The sequence below is a fragment of the Camelus ferus genome, chromosome 1 (genome assembly GCF_009834535.1).
Source record: "Camelus ferus isolate YT-003-E chromosome 1, BCGSAC_Cfer_1.0, whole genome shotgun sequence".
NCBI lineage: Eukaryota > Metazoa > Chordata > Mammalia > Artiodactyla > Camelidae > Camelus > Camelus ferus.
The window spans coordinates 12,139,299-12,154,277 of record NC_045696.1 but is presented as its reverse complement, the minus strand read 5'-3'; positions in this window follow the sequence as shown (position 1 = coordinate 12,154,277).

The window sequence follows — 14,979 nt, the reverse complement described above, 5'->3', positions numbered from 1 at the left end:
AATGGTAGAGCAGAAAGCACCCCGAAGCGGGTCATCTCTGGAAGACAAGAGTGTGTTTATGCAACACCTTGGAGCATTTACATGTACCTTGTCAGATGTACTTGCCTTTTTAACTGAAGCACCTGTGTTCAGTCCCTTCCTCCAAAGCCTCAGTTTTTCAGGTGGGGTCATGAATCTTAGGTGGGCAACGTCCACCAGAGGGAGGTCAGTCCACGGGCACTGCAGGGCTTCCTAGGTAAGATGCCGAGGAAAGACACCATTTGCTTTCAAGGCAGGCTTCTGAGGGCTGACCGAGGAGGAAAGGTGGACACTTCAAGTTGATGAAGACTGCTGTGATAACCAATGTCTCGGAGCCGTCTGTAAGGCGGTCCCAAGTTCAAGCACAGCACCATCTGATAACCTACGTCTCTGAGAGGGACAGGAGGAGACGCAAACCTAGAGACTGAAGAGCCACAAAACGGCATTCCAGCCTCAAACTCCCAGTGAATCCAGCAAAGGCAAAGGGGCTCTGACCTGCGGGGCAGGTGGGAGTCAGGGTGGAAAGGGGAAGAAACTCTCCTGAAGGGCACAGGTTAAAAGCGAGAAAGAACCCAGCATTGCTGAAGCCACTTGCCACAGACCAATGAAAACTGGCCCTCAGCTGATCATCTTTTTATATTGATTTTCTTAATCTGCTCTGTAAAATATTTCCATCACACAGAATAAAAAGAATGGCATAAGAACACCTGGGTTCACTGGATCATTAGAATCCTAACAGTTTTCCAGGCTTGCCCCTCATCTTTTTCAAGAAAAAAGTCATCAGATTGCAGCCCCTCCCCCTCTTCCTCCTTCTCCCTCCTCTCCTTCCTCAGGAATAATCAATACTCTGAATGTTGATGGCCATTCCCAAGCGTGCTTTCCACTATTCTTTCATGTAAACATAGTACTGTGTTGTTTTCAAACTTTATGTAAACAGAATCTTACAGGACACATCCTCTGTCAATGCTGTTTCCCTAAACTTCAGGTTTTTGAAATTTATCCACTTTTCACTGCTGTATATTATTCTGTTAGAAAACAGACCAGTATGTATTTATCCACTCTTGCTTCTGGACAATGAGACTGTTTTATTACCTTTTCCCCCAAACATTATTGCAATAAGCATTCTTACACACTTACACACTTATCCTCTCTGTGTAGTCAAGGTGTGAGGTTTCTCAGGGAATATTCCTAGAAGTGAGGTGTTGATACTCAGCATGATTTTAGCAATACACATATGCCCATTGGGTTCAGGAAGCCTCCGTTCTGATTGGAGAAGGTGCAGATTCTGATTGGTGGATGGCTTGCCCTCTGGGATGTTAAGAATGTCGGATATCATCCCCGCCTAGAAGTGCAATGACTGTGTTGAAGATCACAAGATTCTTAACTTCGCTAAATCGTGACAGATTTTTCTCTAAAGTCACTAGGGACGCAATCCCACCAGGCATGACTGATAATTCCCATTTCTCCAGATCCTTGCCAACCCTTGGTGTTATCAGTCTTCATTTTTTTTTTTTTTTTTTTTTGCTTAACTGATGGTGTAAAATATTATCTCACTGTGGAATTATTTTGTGCAGCCTTAATTCCTAGGGAGGCTGAACATCCTTTCATGTTTACTAGGCATCTAGCGGCCATCTTTTGTGAATTACCTATTTAAAATTTTATCCATTTTTTGAGTTTTTCCTCTTATTGACTTGTAAATCATACATCATAATCCTTTATCAGATGCATGTACTATAATATGTATTATATAAGATGTGCTTTATAATTATACACAGTGTACCATACACTGTAATTATCTTTTCCTGTCTTGTGTGGTTTTCAGCCTATGAAGCCTGTGTGTTGGTTTACCCCAGCTCTTCTTCACCCCGGCCGTGATGGTTCCCACTCTCTGAAGGGGTATCAGCCAAACAGCCACGGAGGGGGAGGCATCCAAAAGTAGTGACCTGTGACCTCTGAAACACATTCCTGCACCGGCCCCGTCTCAGACTGTTTGTTTAGATTTTACTAATATGTTGAGCTTACTTTTCAATTTGATGGTAAATACTACCAGGCAAGAACCTGGGGCCAGAACAATGTGTTCCACAAAAATGAACGTCCCTCACACGTGTTGATGGGTCGTGAGTAGGAAAGGAAGAAGCTGGTCTCCTAAAAAACACAGGTAAAAGTTGGCAGGAATAGTCGTTGTGTGGTGACAGCTGTCACCTTATTAAACACAAACATATACACTGAAATAATTTACTCTTCTCAACTGATCCCACTGAGGCAAGTGTTCTTTTCATCCCATTTCTTGAGATGAGAAAATGATGGCGAAAAGAATTTTAAAAGCTTTCCCACTTAGATCATAAATGGAAGAACTGAGACTGAAACCCAAAACGTTGGGCCCCAAAGTCGTGTTCATCTTCATGCATTTTATTGTTTCCTCTTTCCTTTCCTCACTCCTGTCCAAATAAGGTCTTGGAGTGCTGGGAAAAGGTTTTCCACAAATACAAATATTGTAATTACTGCTAGCCTGGAATCCGTAACTTCTCACTCCAGCTTTGCTTCTCTGTGGTTTCCGCTCAAAGTCCATTTCTGGCAGGGGCCAGCAGGCCTGGGAAGCTGTAGGCTCTAGCTCTGCTGGCCTGGTGCTGTTATTTCTTGGGATTGAGAGAGGAAGGAATGTTGGAATGCTTCTCTTAAATAGATAGATTGATAGATGTTAGCTAGATGTTCTATAATAAATACATATTGTATTGCTTTTATATAAAGTTGCCTCTCTTTAGTTGGTTTGAGTGTTAGGGCTGTTGAACTGTAATATGGTACATTTGATCAGTAAGCTCTCAATGGCAACAATTGTGTCTTTTTTTCTTTCATGTTCTCCCTTAATAGGTGTTTCACATGTGAATAAATGTACATTGATCCATCTGAAGTAATTCACATACCTTGGTCTTTAAAGCAGATTCAGTTCCACTTTTGTGCAGGGGCATTCGGTCAGCGCGGATTCTCCAGTCCTAGAGGCATAACAGCACATAGGAATGAGTAGGAAGGAAAAAAAAGAAACGAATTTCCGTCTTCCCTCTACCTTTGTGAAGCTGTATTTTTATTTTAATTATGCTGGTTGCTGCTTTATTTGAGGTGAGAGAGGATGTATATAGTTTGCAATCAGATTATAAAGGCATAGGTGTAAAGAACTTCAGGATAAAAGGTTTTAAATAATGTGAATTATTTTATGAGCTCACAGGGGGAAAAATGTTGTAATTACTGATTATTATCTCTGCCTTTACTGTAATGTGAGGCGGTTGCTTGGTGTGATAGTTAATTTGATGTGTCCACCTCAATGGGCTAAGGGATGCCCGGAATACAGCCGGTAAAACCCTGTTTCTGGGTGTGTCTGTGTTTCTAGAAGAGATTAGCATGGGAACTGGTGAACTGAGTGTAGCAGGTGGTCCTCCCCAGGGTAGGTGGCATCGTCTAATCTGCTGAATAAAACAAAAAGGCAGAGGAAGGGAAATTTCAGTGTGTCTGCTTGAGCCGGACATCCGTCTTCTCCTGCCCTTGGACATCAGTGCTCCTGGTTCTCTGGTCTTTGAACTTGAGCTGAATTATACCAGCGGCTCTCCTGGATCTCCAGGAACAACATACCATAGGACATCTCGCCTTCATAACTGTGTGGGAAATCTCTCTCTCTATATATATAGTTATTAGTCCCATTCCTCCGGCAAACCCTGATGAATACAATTGGGATGGTAAATCAGAGTCAGATCACGGTGCCTCAAAGATTAAGGCAGTAAGAATACTCAACTGGCATTTGAAAAAATCTAGCAGATGACGTAATTCCATACCTTATTTTGTGACTCAGGCAGCTGAAAACTGGGCAGAGTAAGAGACTGGATCAAGGTCACACAAGCAATGGAAAAATTAAAACCTGTTGAAACCAGTTTGGTGCGCAGCCTCCTACCACCCTCCTCTCACTGGTTTAAACAGCCTGTGTGAGAAGCACAACCTGGAACAGGGAAGCTTGTCTCCCTCCTAACCAACCCCCCCCCCCCACCGCCCCAAGACATTTCAGGTCATTAAGAACTGTGGAGTCCAAGACACAAAGACTAAGTCCATCAAAGGTCCACTAACCAAGCTGGGGACACGGCACTTCTGCAGACAGGCAGCATTTCATTGGAGCTTTAGATCGCCTCAATCTCACATCAAGGTAATTTAAAATAGGGAAGACATTGTATTTGCCATGCACCTTTCCCACCCCTCAACACATACACACACACACCCTGGCTTTTTTATTTCTCAGGCTCCAAAGTTCTTTTTTTTTTTAATATTTAATCAACTTTTTCTAACTGATAAAATGTTATTTTGATTGTTAAAACTCTCAATTAAAAAGATGGATACTTCTCTTGAATAACACAGGTGGCGAGCTGGAAAAGAGAAGATAGAAACCCTGGGTGAAAACATGAAAAATAAGTATTTTTTCTAAAATCATTTATTAGTGATCAGTTAAAAAAAAAAAAAAAAAAAAAGCCTAAATTTCCTGTCAATTGTTTAAGAAAAGAACTTCTGGAAAGCTAGTCTCCGGGCAGTAAATGAGTTTTACCTATCAAATGTCAAAATCTCAGGCTTCCCAGATTTGACAATGGGTTTTTCTAAACAGCTCCCACACTACCCTCTCTAGGGGCCAGGACAGTGGGGGAAAAGGAACACTGAACCTCAGCCAGCTACTTGGCTGTTCAACTGTTTATCTACACACAAGAATGAACGTCTATTTCCATCCTTAAGAGCTAGTAAACTGGAAGGTTAAATATCTTTGCCATTTGGCTCATTTACTCCGGGAGTTTGTCATTCAGGGGAATTGTATCCAGCAGGCAAAGGGTGAACGGATGTTTAGAGAACGCGGTGAGCAGAAACATCACTCTCCTGCTATCACAGCTGATGCTGACTGATTGAAATAATGGAGGGAGATTAAAAAAAGGGAGAGGTGGAGGGAGGAAGGGAAGGAAGAAAGAAGGGACAAAGAGAGACAGAGAATGAGAAGGATGATTTTTGGTTAGAGCAATAGTCCTGAGTTGCCGTGTACCAACAAAATATTCATAGTGAAAGAGCGACCTCTTCTGGTCACATGGAGGAAATTCAGGCACTTTCTCAACAAAGTCAAATTTTAAAGATGGATGAATTACTACATCGGAAAAGAACTGCATTCAAAATGTAATGAATCTGCCATTGTGCACCAAAATGAACCCCATAAACTAGCAAACTCAACTCAGAGTCAGCGCCCGGAGGGTGATGATTTCCAGCAAATCCAATGAGAAAGCTGACTTAGATAGGTGTCCTGATCCCCCGGTTAAATTACAGGAAGCCGGCTCAAATGCATCCTCATATGGTGAAGCAACTTTTCCAAAATATAAGTCAGGAGTAAAGAGTAAATTTACTGTTCCAAGGTAGCAGGAAGCGGCAGAATATCCGCGGTCGCCATGAGGTCACGATAGCTCCCTTGGGCTCCACTGGGAGCCAGTTAGATTTGAAACCTGGGTTTATATAAACAGGTAACTTTGGGCTAAGGCTTCACATTCTGTTTTCCCACCTGTAAAATGGGCAGAGTAACGTCTGTTTGGGGTTTTTTCTCAGGACTCCAAGAGAGAGCTCATGAAGCCATAGGCAGATAGGGAAAGCTTGGCAAGGCTTTGCCCTTCCTGTGTCCATCACTGAGTACAGCACAGCTACGGTTAACTAGATTGTACAGCCAACAGCCATGTATTAGCTCTTCTGTTTTTACATTTACTCTTTCAAAAAACCCAAGATATACATTTATTTGCCATTTCTTTTATTGTGGGAAAGTAAATCATTTTAACAACCTCGAAGTAGCGTTAATTACATTCCCCAATTTTGTGCCACCATCACCACTGTGTATTTCCAAACCTTTTCATCACCCTAAACAGAAACGCTGAACCCAATAAACAGTAACTCCCCGATCCCCTCCTTGCTTCCCCTTGCCCCACCCCTGGGAAACTCTAACCTTTCTATCTCCATGAATTTGCCTGATCTAGATTTTTCATATAAGTGGAATCATACAATATTAGACCTTCTGCGTCTGGCTTATTTCACTTAGCATATCGTTTTCAGGGTTCACCCGTTCACCCGTGTTGTAGTGTGCATCAAAACTGTTTTCCTGTCTATGGATGAATAACATTCCAGCCATTAGTAGCATTCTGGTGTGTACATGTTGCTTACCCATTCATCTGTTGATGGACACGGACTGTTGCCACCTTCTGGCTATTGTGAATAATGCTGCAGTGAACAATGGTGTGCAATTACCTGCTTCAGTCCCTGTTTTCAATTATTTGGGGTATATACTTAGGAGAGGAATTGCTGGGTCACATGGGAATTCTATATTTAATTTTTTGAGGAACTGCCAAACTATTTTTCACACCCTTTGCACCATTTAACATTCTTACCCACAACATACAACTGTTTCAATTTATCCACATCCTTGGCAAAACTTGTTAGTTTCTGCTTTCTGATTATCACCCTCCTAGCAGGTGTGAAGTCCTATCTTGTTATGATTTTGATTTGCATTTCCCTAATGACTGACAATGTTGAGCATCTCTTCCTGTGCTAATTGGCCATTTGTATACCTTTTTTGGAGAAATGTCTATTCAAGTCCTTTGCCCACTTTTTCATTGGGTTTTTGTTGTTGTTGTTGAGTTGTAGGGTTTTATTTTCATATTCCGGTTATTAAACATTTGTCAAACATATGATTTGCAAATATTTTCTCCCATCCTGTAGGTTGTCTTTTCACTTTCTTGATTTGCCAAAAAAAAAAAAAAAAAAAAAAAAAAACAGTTGCTTTGTTGTAGGTCAAGCAAATCTAAGTAGAACTGATGAGCTGGTGGGGTTGTGGGCCCTGATGGCCGGCACAGCAGCAGATTCTGTTTGGAAGCAGAGCCTCATATGGAAGATGCTGATGTAGGAAGTGGTATCTGAGTAGGTAAATCAGTTATTTTTTTCAAAATTCAAGAGAAGGATTCAGTAATGGATTGGATGACAGAAGTATGACTAGTTGTCTGGCTTCATCAGCCCAATAGGAGACCAATAGCCCGTCTACTAGATAAAAAGTGATGAAGGAAGGTCAAGTCAGGCTGGAAATAGTGATTTCAGTTTGGGGAACAGCTTGAGGGACTTGTTAAGTCTGCAGCTCAAAGAACCTTCCAGACTTTCAGGCTCAGGGAGTGGCACCAACCATCACCTGAGAGCCTTGGGTGTGGCTGGCTCCCAGCAACTGTTCTCACTCACCATCACCATCAGCATCACTACTGATTCTCTTCGCCAAGCCTTGGTTCCTCCTAGGAGGGCCTGAGTCTCACTCTCCTATCCCTGATCACCTCACCCCTGCTAAACCCCACTTAACCCAGTTCCCACGTGTGTGAGCTGGGAAATCCACTTCACCGCGTGCGGCCTCAATTCCTCATCTGTACAAGGAGAGAGGGTTGGAAGAGATGGCCTACAGGAGTCCCTTGTCCACTCCGCTCCGATTCCGGAGTAATACGGAGCACGTCATTGATCCATGACCAGGGGGCACCAGAGAGGCGTCCTCACGCGGGCCATGGTCGTGCCCTACGCCAGCCAGAGGGCCCCCTCGGGAGGCTGCGGTGGAGATGAAAAGAGAATTGGAACACGGTCTTCCCACACTCTCCTTACTCAAGCAAGGCCTTAGATCTGAAAAAAAAAAAAAAAAAAAAAAAAAAAGTTCAATAAACAGCACTAGCCACCAACTTTCTATTATATTTATACTCTTTATCACTTTATTAAGATGAAAAACATTGTCCCTCTTTCACTGCAGAAGTTTGAGTCAGTTAGATATATGAATTGCCAATGTAAATTAGATCCAAGAATTTTCAATCTCATTATACAACAGACAAGGAGAAAATGCTGAAGTGGTTGATACAGACTTGTAGTTCACACCTCTATGACGCCTTAGAATCGCCTGAATGTTTTTAAATATACTGATGCCTCCTGATTCCAACCCAGAGCAGCAGCTCCCCCTTCCGAGGCCACAGCTCTCCTTTAGGCTAAAAGACGAGCTTGGGGCAGATTCCAGCTCCCTACTCACCTCCCGCCACCTCTCTCCCTCAAACTCACAGCCTAGTTGCTAAAATCAATGTTAAGTGCCTTCCTGTGTCAGTCCTGCAGAAGAAAAACTTGAGACTATCCGGCAGGCCTCCAGCAGGGGGCAGTGGTGTACACGCGGGACCGTCAAAGCTGCTTTCGTAAAAAAAGCTTTTAACGTGGCAGTTAATACAGGCCTTGTCCTGTTATCATCCTTTTGAACGAGATAAACCCATAAAGGAAATACCATTGGAGACTTTTAGAGGCTAGAACATTCCGTTTGTTCTTTTTCAAAGAAGCAGGATCGTTGTCTTGATCCTTGTAATTCTAGCATTGTTAGTATAGCCAAGCAACGGATTTCTGGCTGGAAATGCGTGGATTTGCCAGTCTGTCCCTCCTTGTGGGGGTCTAATCCTGGTCATTAACACTTAATAGAAAAGCTGCTACAGTGTGCAAGTCACAATGAGCCTTCTTTTCTCACCTCTGATATAGCAATAAGATTATCTGTCCAATCCATCTCACAGGACTTTGTAAGGGTCAGACAGAATAACATAAAACAAGGTGCTTTGTCATGTTCAAAAAGGATGCAAATGCCTAATGAAACTCCTTCAGAGGTGAGGATCATATCACAGTGTTTTACTTACAATTAGTCAAAAACGAACAATCCAAACATCCAAAATGATCAAATTTGAGGCCCTTATTTTTCAGCATGTATTTGAGGGCAGGTATGGTGTGTCCATAAAAAAATAAATAAATAATAAAACAGAAAGGTACCCTACCTGGATGCACAAGTTTCATCTGGCTGTGAGGGTCATCCAGTTCAGCGTGTCTCCTCCGCCCTTTGGCGGTTCGGAAGCTCTCCCTGGGGTTGCAGGCAGGTCATCCTTTAGTTACAGTAAACACAGAACAGAATCTCAACAGCCAGCTTCAGTGTCTCTTAATTTCTAGTCTAGTCCATCTTGCTGTGGAGTTTAAACGACTGAAGCATAGCATGACTCCAAAGTTTCTATCACCAATGCCACCCCTCTGGTGGATTTTTCCTAACTCTGGACAGCTCAGAATTTTCAGGATTTCCTTTTGGCCATCAAATTGCTTTTATTAATCAATGTATTTAATTGCGTAAGTATATATCACAGATAGGGAAATACATTGATCATTCTAACCAGCATGTGTGTACCAGGGTGGTTGCACCGAGTTAGTATGAGCCCAGGTTCAAAGTGAGGACATGTAGTGTTTGAATTTATCTCAGACTGTTTTGAAAGCTGATGTATCATTTCATTAGGCTTTTTGAAAAACTGAAAAAAGCTCTGGGCCTCTCTAATACTCATAACAAGTGAATAAAAGCTGCGGTTTTACACAGCCTAGCATTTAAAGAAAATACACTGATGCACTGGTTGCAACCCAGAGATTGTGATTCTCTCGGTCTGCGGTGTGTCCTGGCATCAATCTGTTTCCAAAGTTGTTCAGGGTTGAGTGCCGCCGATGGGTGAGAATTTCTGATAACATTTCTCTTGTTACTACCAGAAGATGTCTGCGTGCACATTAAGCTGTGATGTGCTTTCTCTGGAGGAAGGGTGGCCTCTTCCGGAACTGCAGGAAACCCAGAGAGAAAGTGTCCTACAGGGCACGACAGGGAATCGCGGTGGGAGGGGGTATGAGGAGGGGTTTAGGGAAGGCGTCCACTTGCCGGGTCCCTTCACTGTCTGCACACAACCATCACTGCTGCTCCTTCTGAAAGACCCAGGAACTCGCCCTTGTCCCTCCTCTTCAGAGCTGCCTCACCCCAAGTTTTGTAACGAGGGCGGATGCTTAGTCAAGATGGAACGATTCCCCACTTTCCTGCTGTCTCAAAAAAAAGAGCATTTTTCTATCTAGGTTGAAATTTCTCTGAAGAAATGGGAAATGACAGCCCTGTGACGCCCCTCCCAGGATTAGTGATGCTGCTGGAGGGTGTAGAGCGTCAGAGACAGCTCTTCTTAAATAAAACCCATACCAAATTTTTCAGGTTATTAAGAAAAATGAGCAGAAGAAAATAAGTCAATTGCAATTCTTAAAACTCAAATATCAATTAAAAAATAATAATTTCAAGAACTATCAGCTGATTGAAGATTTGGGGGGGAAAAAAGGTGATGCATCAATAAATAAAAGTGAAGTATTAATAAAACGATGGTAGAACTCTCCAGTGTGTTCCTTATAAAAATCGAGTCAATGATGTGATTTCAATTAAGAGAAATTGCATGTGTCCTGGATAAGATTTAGTAAGAAAAGGAAGGAAACAACAAAAAACAGCTGATAGAATTCTACGCATATTTGTGTTTTTGATTTCTTTATATGTGTAAAGATACGTGAGTGATATAAAATTCAAGCAGAAAACAGATTTTAGTAAATATTTCCTATCTTAGCTAAGACAGACTGTGCAGTGGGTTTTCATTCTTTTTTTAATTTTAAAATCAGGGTGCATCAGACTGAGACATCCAAATGTGAATTACTGAGTAATATGTAAGTGACATAGGACACATCTACAAATTGCCATTTTGATCAAAGCCTCCTTTTTTGTTTTAAAAATTAAGTACATAAATTAAGTTCACTTTCGAGGTAGCTTTCCCATTTTTTTTAAAGTTCTATGTAAAAACTTTCTTATTCTAATCACTTATATCACTACCAATTCTAAATTTACTTTTGTATATTTACTGGGGTGATGAATAACTTTACTAATTCTATTAAGAATAAAGTATTTTCCAGCTGCTTCCCTGAATAGACCCACGTTCAATTTTCACTTGATTGGCCAAAACCAAAGCCCGAAATTTCCAGAGCAAACTTGGCATCATCTCATCATCTCACTGAGCTGTCCATGAGGTTGAGGCCCCACTGCCTCCTGGTCCTGGGGGGTCAGGGGCGGGAGAAAGCAGGAAAGGACCATTAATTGAGTCACATGATGATGTAGGTATTGTTAACCCACCTTAGAGGAGAGGAAAGAGACTCAGAAGGGTCTGGTGTCTTGCCCAGGATCACACAGCTGGCAGACGAAAATGTCAGGGTTCAGCACACAGGCACCCATGCCAAAGCCCAGCAGTTTCCATCCACTTGGGCTGAGTGGGAAGGTGTTGACTGCCCTCTAAAATAATCCCAATTTCTCAGGCAATAATTTTCCATTTTTTCTCAGAAGGTCCCCCAAAATAGTTTTTGAAAACTCTGTACCCTCATTGACACCTAAATGTTTTCCATTATTAATTTAAATCATTGCAAAGGATGCCATTTCTGCTTACAGTAGATGGTTCCAGTAATGGTCTCAAATGAGTCACACCTCCGTGGGCCCAGACCCTCAGGCACTTCCTTCCCAACCTGCCTCTGGGATTGGCTACCTGACTTGCTAAATTTAGCCAATGGGATATAAGCAAACTTGGGTCAGAAGAGGCTTGAAAATGGCTTGTGCTCTGGGGATTGGCCCACATGTGCTTTGAAACCCTGAGGCCATCATGTGTTGTAGACTGAATGTTTGTGTCTTCCCCTCAAAATTCATATGTTGGGGTCCCAACACCCAATGTGATGGTTTTAGGAGGTGAGGCTTTTGAGGGGTGATAAGGTTTAGATTAGTGCATGAGCGGAAGATATTTATGAGGCAGTTAATGCCCTTAACATGAGAGAGAAGAGCGGCGTGGAGAACACAGAGAGAAGGCAGCTGTCTACAAGCCTGGACACAGGCTGTCATCAGGAACTCAGTCTGCTGGGACCTTGATGTGGTATTTCCAGCCTCCCTAACTGTGAGAAATTGACGTCTGCCATTCAAGCCACCAGGTCTCTCTGTGGTGGTGGACATACGATTGTGAAAGGGGAGGGGGGAGGGAGTTACATGCCCGCCGCAAGCACAGTCCTAGGTGGGTAAAATTCAGGAAGGACTGTTTGGGTGTGGATTCCTCTTAACCTGTTTGCTTCCTTGAACCCCCTGGAAAATCACTTTTGGGTTCAAGGGATGCCTTGCTTAGTTGTATCTGATTCATCTTTCTCTGTCTCTCTGAGACTTGAAAGGTTTATTGAAAAATCCACCAGCCATTGTCCTTTTCCCTGGTCTATAAAAAGCTCTCTTGTTCCATAATGGCTTTTAATCAGACATCATGATTCGTTGCAAGTGAACAGAAACTTCACCCACCAACCATGCCTCGCTTGATTTTCTATTCATTCCCAAGACTAAGTAATCCTGTTCTTAGAGTCGTAATCACTTCCCCATCTGCTAGATTTTATTAATGAATTGTTAGATTATGATCCAGTTGAGCCAGAACTTGATTCTGTGGCATCTCTGTTTCCACTATTAAGTCTTATTTAAACCTAAAAGAAAAGGTCTGTAAACCCTTATTCTTCCTCTCAAGTGTCATTCCCTTTACTAGTATACGCTGGGAAGAGGACTGGATTGCCCAAGCATGCCTGTGATATAAAGCTGATTTTATCACTACTATAAAAGCTCTGTTTTCATTTAAATCTGGAGGCAAAACAAGCAGCAGCATGTATGGGGTGAAGGACACTTAAAATCCCTGGGGTTTTGAAAGGAAGAAGGCAGTTGACGTTCAACTTGTGTCTCATAAATACCCCAAATCCCGTAGACTAATGGCCAAACATCCCAGTAAAACTGAGTGTGGACCGGATGGACGAGGATGGAGCAGAGAGAAGGCCCAGCTCACCAAGCACATCCAGCCCAGGAGTCTAAATACAAGCTCAGGTGAAAAAGCCAGATTCCCACGGCAAAGCCACAGGCATGTCTGGGACAAAGTAAAGACACTGGACAGGAAATAGGATCCTGGTCACTCACCAGAAGTCAAAACAGGAGCATGGTATCCTACAACTTAAAAATGTGCTTCAAAATGTTTAAGATGCATTATAAATACACCCAAATTCATTTCTGTGACCAGGCTCTAAGGATTTAATTGGAACCATGCACAAAGAATATACAATATGCATGTTCACAGTGTTTTTTTGTAATGGTAAGCAGTAGAATTCTTAATGTCCAGCAGCAGGGAATTGGATGTGTGAGTTATGGTGAATTACGGTCCGTGTATTAAGATGGATTACGATGTAGTTATGACTTAGAGTGACATAGACCTATTCATAATGTCATAGAAAAACATCCCATGATTTGCATCATAAAGGCTAAAAATCAGGTTAATAAAATAATGAGTTAATTATAAAATAGTACGCACCCACCGTGTGTGTGTTTGCACACGTGCAGTGTATTCAAGGAGCAGTCAGGAAAGAGTAAGCCAAAATGGTAACATCTTGATTGAAAGTGAAGGTGTAATAATCAACCAACCCTTCATGTCTAAACCTCAAGACAATGACACTAGGCAGAAAACACAAGCACAGAGCAGAACACAACAGAACACAGGATGTCCTGTTTAAGATGAAGACACCGAAATCAGAAACGAAGAAGGAGCTCCTGGGAACAGACCAGGAAGACTCAAATGACTCTCAGAAAAACAGACCAAGTCCTGAAGCCAAAAAGGATGGAGATGAGGCTCAGAAAGACGACTGCAACTCTGTTAGGGTCCCACTGGCTTAAAAACTCATTTTGGTTTGGCTTGGGGGTGGAGCACATTGAAATATGGAAAATAGGGTCACATTCTATAGTGGCTCCTGAGTTTTCAAATATTAAGGACCATGGATTTAGGTTTTACAAAGAGGATCATGCCTCCCCTACCTGGGAGCGGTTGACGGTTCAGATAATTCTACGTGTGCATGTGGATAATAATCCCAAACCACTAGACAACAGCAGAGGACCTACTGCCCACCAGTCAGAAACCACCAGCCCACACTGAGTCTGCCGTTAAAAGCGGTGACGAGGACTTGTCCATCCATCATTTTGCACTGAGCACATGGTTGAGGTGGCAGACACGGGTGACGGCAGACACTGCCTTAACTCAACAGGATAACTTATAGGCTACAAGTTGCTTCATACTGTAGAAATGGTGGGATAGACCAGAGTAACCTATTGTAGACGAGTGGTATTTAATAAAGACATTCTATTGGTATCAGGAGGAGCAGGTTATAACAGGGAGGACAAGGTAAACAGAGTGATCCAGGGACATGTTTTGGGGAGGTTTCCACCTCTGCTTCAGGCAGTAGAAGCTGGTAATTTACCAACAGCCTCCGTGTGCAGATGGGGTTTACAGAGCTCCGCATTCACAATTTGTCTTTTGAGTATTCCTTGGTTTTTCTACAAACAATGGCATCTTTGATTTAGAGAATCCTGTGGAGAATGTGATACTGCAGTTCTGATCGCACACATTTTATAAATGAGTGGCTGAATATTTTGAGTATTTTTATTATTATTATTCTCCCTGTATTTTCATTGCTCCCTCTTCCCTACCTGCCCAATACTTACCTCTCTTCTAAGAAGGGACAGTCACAGGGATTCCTTACTCCAGGATAGGTTTGTAGCCAGACGAAAAGCAGAAAGTGCCTGGAAGACTTGGGTAAAATTTGAGTATCAACAAAAACTCTGGGGTAAAAATAAGGGCTTGCCTACTCTGCTCCCCACCCCCGTGACCCACACTCACCCACACACAGAAAGTCATATGCACTGGCTGGGGATGCAGGCAGAAGGGAGAGGTCTGAAGGATGGAAGGAGTGACAATTGGGCAAGGCATCCTTGGCAACACCCCAGGGAGGACACAAAATGCCAGGGGACCTGGTTGCAGAGGTGGGAGAGCTGAGCTGGGCAGAAGGAAACACTGGAGAGCCCACCATCAAACTTGAGCGAGCCCACGGACATTGACAAGGACATCCCCCAATGACAAGGACAATGGTCATAGCTATAGCGACCTCAGTGGACTTTATGGACTCTGAGACTGGAGGGAGGACCCCCCAATTACCCCCAAATCTTGACAACCA